Source organism: Solanum stenotomum, chromosome 3 (assembly GCF_019186545.1).
Source record: "Solanum stenotomum isolate F172 chromosome 3, ASM1918654v1, whole genome shotgun sequence".
Taxonomy (NCBI): domain Eukaryota; kingdom Viridiplantae; phylum Streptophyta; class Magnoliopsida; order Solanales; family Solanaceae; genus Solanum; species Solanum stenotomum.
The window spans coordinates 16747982-16755143 of NC_064284.1; the positions used below are offsets into that span (position 1 = coordinate 16747982).

The following is a 7162-nucleotide window of genomic DNA, read 5'->3' on the forward strand; positions in this document are numbered from 1 at the left end:
GTTCCATTAGTCATCAATCCAAACAATTCAATTTCAATCTCGGTCGAAAGGGCATAATCACTATAGACCTAACAATTGTCTATCTTCTATAGAAGGAATCTTGAAAGAGTTAGACAGAGAGAATACAGAGCTAGATTACAAAGTAACTGAATACACATTACCATGTTTGTTAAGTCATGGATAACCTATTGTTGATAAACTATTTACTGGACCAGACAGTAATTTATTATTTCTTAGATATAAATCTGCAACTGTATAATTTATTTTTGCATATATATGTGAGGACAACATAAATCTTTACATCATCAATTATAAAAAAAAAATTGGGGGAGAGAATTAGACAGAATAATAACGATGTCAAACCTATATTTTAGTGGTAAAATTTAAAAGTTCGAAAAGAACTGGAAGAAATTTGTTGCAGAATTGAAAGAAGAACATACCTGGAATTCGTTGTTGTTGGAGTTGGAGTTGGAGCAAGAGAAATGGAAGAACTGATTCTTGTGTTGAAAATATTGCGTCTATTTTGTGCTAAAGAGGAAGATGGAGTGTTCTAGAATTATGGAGAGAGTGTATTTGTCAAGTTAAATTTCCTATTTTATCCTTGGTCGTCCTTGGTCTTCACCTTTCTATATAATATATATATATATATATATATATATATACCAGATAAGCAAGCATGTGCTTTGCACGGGCCCAACACAATTGATTATGTACCCCCAAGTTATTTTAGTAGCACAGGCAATAGTTATCTTCATTTACTCGTTACTTAGATCATAGTTACAAACTTGTTTACAAAAATTGAAAAGTTAAAAACTAAATGCCTATCCGCCTTGATATGAAACTATTTCTATTTGGAATCTTGGATAAATGTGGACCAAGATGTGCTGCCATGCCAATTGAAGTAGTCCGTAGAATGTTATTGTCGGGTGTATTCCTACTACACTTATAGTCATAATTCTACAGATCCTTCTTGTTTACCATGGTGCAATTCTTGAACTTGGCGCAACCATTTTTGCTCTAGATTACAAAGACACCTGCAGTGGAAGACAATGGGACAACACTTAGGGTATATATTCTATGCCTTCTGAAATTATAACTAACAAGGTGACAAACTATCAATTATGATTTTCCTAGAAATAATAGTAGTAAGAATGTTACGTTTTCTCCTAAGCAGTGACAAATAACACAACACATGGTTCAAATGAGTCTTTATCTTCATTTCCTAAGATATACCTGAGATCTATTTGTTTGATAAGGGCATATCAAGTGCTCAAGAGCCTCATATCATTCAAAATTAAACGGCTTTATTCCCCTCTAATTTCTATTATATCGAATGTAATTCAAATTTTTACTCTTAGAAGAATTCACAACTATCGAACGTAATTCAAATTATTGCTCCTAGAATATAGATTCCCGCTAGAAGAGTTTAGATGTTAGCATCATCTACTTACATCTCAACATAACTACACATAATTGTTATTTCGGGTAACCAGTGCCAAGATCATTCACATCCCCGACATGAGCATCAATTTTCAAACATGATATATATTATCTTACAAATAAATTTGTTGATATTTAAGCAATGCCATAACATTCTAACCCAAAATTTTCAAATTGCTTGATAGAACCTACCTTGGAGAACCGTTGCACATCATTTGATGGACCAAATGCTTAAAGACTTTAAAAAAATCAACTCATGCAACACACAAATGAACATTCATATGATAACAAAAGATAGAAGGGCATTTACAAACAGGGGTCGTATATACACTCAATGCAATGTTTGTTGAAAGTATAACACTCAAGCATACGACACCCATTAATCGCTCAATTCCAGAAGTTTGATATTTAATCAAGCCACTTTCATCCGATTTCAGTTTACCTTTAGATTGTACCCTAATAAATCACTGGATTGATTGAGATCAAAGTCCACAGATCCTGCATATTTACATATTCTCCGAGTCACCTGCATCATCATGTTTACATTGGGCAAGATGTTTTGGCTAGTATTGGTTAAAAAAAAAACTACATAAAGGAACTAAGGGTCAAGATAAGTACAAAAATTAAAAGAAAGGCCAAAGTAAGGTGCAAACAGGAGTACAACGCGGAGCTGAAAAGTTGTTATTTGTTACATCTCTAAGATAAATAAATCATGAAATGTAATCTCTTTGCTAGGACTCACAGTTTCAAAAATAAGAATTTTGCAAGTGCCTCTAGTCGAACATTATATTTAAGAACCTGAAATTGGAATATTGACAATGTCTACCGAGTAAAATTCATATTTATTTGAGTACAAAAGGCATTTTTAAGTGTTTACTAATCAAATTGGCAGTCGTGTATTGTTGCCTATTCTTCTTAACTATCTAGTATCACAAGTATACTGAAAATAAACTCAGAAAACAATCACATGCTACTATGCTACTATACTGACCTCAAAGTGTGGTAAATACTCAGGTCTGAGGTATGCATCAACTGAAGAGCAGTATATGTATCTGAGATTTACAATTACCATTTTCCGTTATAACCAAGTGTATAAAATACAACCGTCCTGAAATTACCTCTTTCAAACTCGTAGCATTGTTCGACTTTCTCCACCTCGAGCAAATTCGACTTTCAAAGTCCTGAAAAATTCAAATCGTGCAACTACTACATTCCAACTGATAAAGCAAGAATATTAGATAACACAGGCATTGAGATTCCACAAGGCGAAGTACATTTTACGCTTTACATTACAGAGATGAAAATATTGCCATAGTATCAAAGTAAAGGAAGCTCTTTACCAAAATCAAATTAAAGAAGTTAACAAATCATTTAAATAAAAAAGGAACACACCAAATCATTTAAAGAATTAATGTCTATGCAAAATCATTCTGATTAGTAAATCTCGAAATTCTCTTTTTTAGGATAAGGAGATCCATATGGAACTTTTATGTTGAAGAAGAACAAATAATGTTGCTTCCTGAAAACAGTACAAAGAGATAAATAAGCAGCAACCACTTATCGAAAATTTCCTTCGTTGTACCGGGAGACTCATACTAACTTATATTGAATGAAGAATGTTACAGTGATGAAGAAGAGGGATGTTTCTAGACCTAGATAGAATTGTAATGGTAATGAGAAAAGTCAAAATATTTGGCGACAATGTTAGCTATAAAATTACCATTATGCCCTTGATTGTCCATACTTGGCTTGGCTTTACAAAATATCTGGCCACAATGTTAGCTGTGAAATTACAATTATACCCTTGGTCGTCCATACTTAGCATATAGTAGAAATAGAAAAAATAGATACTATTCCTATTTTTATTTTTTTTAATTTAAAACAAAAATTGATTTTGGGACTTCTTTTTCTACTATTCTTATTTTATTTTTTTAATTTAAAACAAAAAATTGTTAATAGCCTGGCAACTACCTAAAAAGAGGTGAAATGAGAGCTTCTAGAACAATGTTGAATGTGTGGGATTAAAAGTCAAAACAAGAAATTGATTATATCCACTAAATTATATTTTTGTCACTATCTCATACATTAATTACCATTTTGCCATTGGTCGTCCTTGCTCTTCACCTTTCTATATAATAGAAATAGATATAGCTAGAATTGTAATTGTAATGAGAAAAGTCAAAATATCTAGCCACAATGTTAGCTATAAAATTACCATTATGCCCTTGGTTGTCCATACTTGGCTTGGCTTTACAAAATATCTGGCCACAGTGTTAGCTGTGAAATTACAATCATGCCCTTGGTCGTCCATACTTGGCATATAGTAGAAATAGAAAAAATAGATACTCTTCCTATTTTTTTTTTTTTTTAATTTAAAACAAAAATTGACTTTGGGTCTTCTTTTTCTACTATTCTTATTTTATTTTTTTAATTTAAAACAAAAATTATTAATAGCCTGACAACTACCTAAAAAGAGGTGAAATGATAGCTTCTAGAACAATGTTGAATGTGTGCGAATAAAAGTCAAAAGAAGAAATTGATTATATCCACTAAATTATATTTTTGCCACTATCTCATACATTAATTACCATTTTGCCATTGGTCGTCCTGGTCGTCCTTGCTCTTCACCTTTCTATATAATAGAAATAGCTAGAATTGTAATGGTAATGAGAAAAGTCAAAATATCTGGCCACAATGTTAGCCATAAAATTACCATTATGCCCTTGGTTGTCCACACCTTGCTTGGCTTTTCAAAATATCTGGCCACAATGTTAGCTGTGAAATTACAATTATGCCCTTGGTCGTCCATACTTGGCATATAGTAGAAATAGAAAAAATAGATACTATTCCTATTTTTATTTTTTAAAATTTAAAACAAAAATTGACTTTGGGTCTTCTCTTTCTACTATTCGTATTTTAATTTTTTAATTTAAAACAAAAATTGTTAATAGTCTGGCTACTACCTAAAATGAGGTGAAATGAGAGCTTCTACAACAATGTTGAATGTTTGGGATTAAAAGTCAAAACAAGAAATTGATTATATCCACTAAATTATATTTTTGCCACTATCTCATACATTAATTACCATTTTGCCATTGGTCGTCCTGGTCGTCCTTGCTCTTCACCTTTCTATATAATAGAAATAGCTAGAATTGTAATGGTAATGAGAAAAGTCAAAATATCTGGCCACAATGTTAGCTATAAAATTACCATTATGACCTTGGTTGTCCATACCTGGCTTAGCTTTTCAAAATATTTGGCCACAATGTTAGCTGTGAAATTACAAGTATGCCATTAGTCGTCCATACTTGGCATATAGTAGAAATAGAAAAAATAAATACTATTCCAATTTTTATTTTTTTTAATTTAAAACAAAAATTGACTTTGGGTCTTCTCATTCTACTATTCTTATTTTATTTTTTAATTCAAAACAAAAATTGTTAATTGCGTAGCAACTACCTAAAAAGAGGTGAAATGAGAGCTTCTAGAACAATGTTGAATGTGTGGGATTAAAAGTCAAAACAAGAAATTGATTATATCCATTAAATTATATTTTTGCACTATCTCATACATTAATTATTATTTTCCCAGTCGTCGTCCTGATCGTCCTTGCTCTTCACCTTTCTATATAATAGAAATAGCTAGAATTGTAATGAGAATGAGAAAAGTCAAAATATCTGGCCACTATTTTAGCTATAAAATTACCATTATGACCATAGTTGTCCGTACTTGGCTTGGCTTTTCAAAATATCTTGCCACAATGTTAGCTGTGAAATTACAATTATGCCCTTAGTCGTCCATTCTTGGCATATAGTAGAAATAGAAAAAATAAATACTATTCCTATTTTTATTTTTTTTAATTTAAAACAAAAATTGACTTTGGGTCTTCTCATTCTACTATTCTTATTTTATTTTTTAATTTAAAACAAAAATTGTTAATAGCCTAGCAACTACCTAAAAAGAGGTGAAATGAGAGCATCTAGAACAATGTTGAATGTGTGCGAATAAAAATCAAAACAAGAAATTGATTATATCCAATAATTATATTTTTGCCACTATCTCATACATTAATTACCATTTTGCCATTGGTCGTCCTGGTCGTCCTTGCTCTTCACCTTTTTATTTAATAGAAATAGCTAAAATTGTAATGGCAATGAGAAAAGTCAAAATATCTGGCCACAATGTTAGCTATAAAATTACCATTATGACCTTGGTTGTCCATACCTGGCTTGGCTTTTCAAAATATTTGGCCACAATGTTAGCTGTGAAATTACAATTATGGCCCTAGTCGTCCATACTTGGCATATAGTAGAAATAGAAAAAATAAATACTATTCCAATTTTTATTATTTTTTAATTTAAAACAAAAATTGACTTTGGATCTTCTCTTTCTACTATTCTTATTTTATTTTTTAATTCAAAACAAAAATTGTTAATAGCCTAGCAACTACCTAAAAAAAGAGGTGAAATGAGAGCTTCTAGAACAATGTTGAATGTGTGGGAATAAAAGTCAAAACAAGAAATTGATTATATCCATTAAATTATATTTTTGCACTATCTCATACATTAATTACTATTTTCCCAGTGGTCGTCCTGATCGTCCTTGCTCTTTACCTTTCTATATAATAGAAATAGCTAGAATTGTAATGACAATGAGAAAAGTCAAAATATCTGGCCACTATGTTAGCTATAAAATTACCATTATGACCTTGGTTGTCCATACTTGGCATGACTTTTCAAAACATCTGGCCCCAATGTTAGCTGTGAAATTACAATTATTACCTTGGTCGTCCATACTTGGCATATAGTAGAAATAGAAAAAATAAATATTATTCCTATTTTTATTTTTTTAATTTAAAACAAAAATTGACTTTGGGTCTTCTCATTCTATTATTCTTATTTTATTTTTTAATTTAAAACAAAAATTGTTAATATACTAGCAACTACCTAAAAAAAGAGGTGAAATGAGAGCTTCTAGAGCAATGTTGAATGTGTGGGAATAAAAGTCAAAACAAGAAATTGATTATATCCATTAAATTATATTTTTGCACTATTTCATACATTAATTACTATGTTCCCAGTGGTCGTCCTGATCGTCCTTGCTCTTCACCTTTCTATATAATAGATATAACTAAAATTGTAATGTTAATGGGAAAAGTCAAAATATATGGCCACAATGCTAGCTATAAAATTTCCATTATGCCCTTGGTTGTCCATACTTCGCTTGGCTTTTCAAAATATCGGGCCACAGAGTTAGCTGTTAAATTACAATTATGCCCTTGGTCATCCATACTTGGCATATAGTAGAAATAGAAAAAATAGATACTATTCTTATTTTTATTTTTTTTAATTTAAAACAAAAATTGACTTTGGGTCTTCTCTTTCTATTATTATTATTTTATTTTTTTTAATTTAAAACAAAAATTATTAATAGCCTGGCAAATACCTAAAAAGAGGTGAAATGAGAGTTTCTAAAACAATGTTGACAATGTGGAATAAAAGTCAAAAAAAGAAATTGATTATATCCACTGAATTATATTTTTGCCACTATCTCATACATTAATTACCATTTTGCCATTGTTCGTCCTTGTCGTCCTTGCTCTTCAACTTTCTATATAATAGAAATAGCTAGAATTGTAATGGTAATGAGAAAAGTTAAAATATTTGGCCACAATGTTAGCTATAAAATTATCATTATGCCCTTGGTTGTCCATACTTGGCTT

General features: G+C 30.7%; 1 long non-coding RNA gene across 1 annotated transcript in view; it reads right to left on the reverse strand.

Moving 5' to 3' along the window:
• The window catches only part of LOC125858299 (uncharacterized), a 12229-nt gene extending 11699 nt beyond the window's left edge, over window positions 1–530 (reverse strand). Inside the window, exon 1 of the long non-coding RNA XR_007445726.1 lies at window positions 441–530. This is a non-coding gene — a long non-coding RNA (uncharacterized LOC125858299). The remainder of the gene's footprint in view (window positions 1–440) is intronic.
• Window positions 531–7162: the final 6632 nt, after the last annotated feature.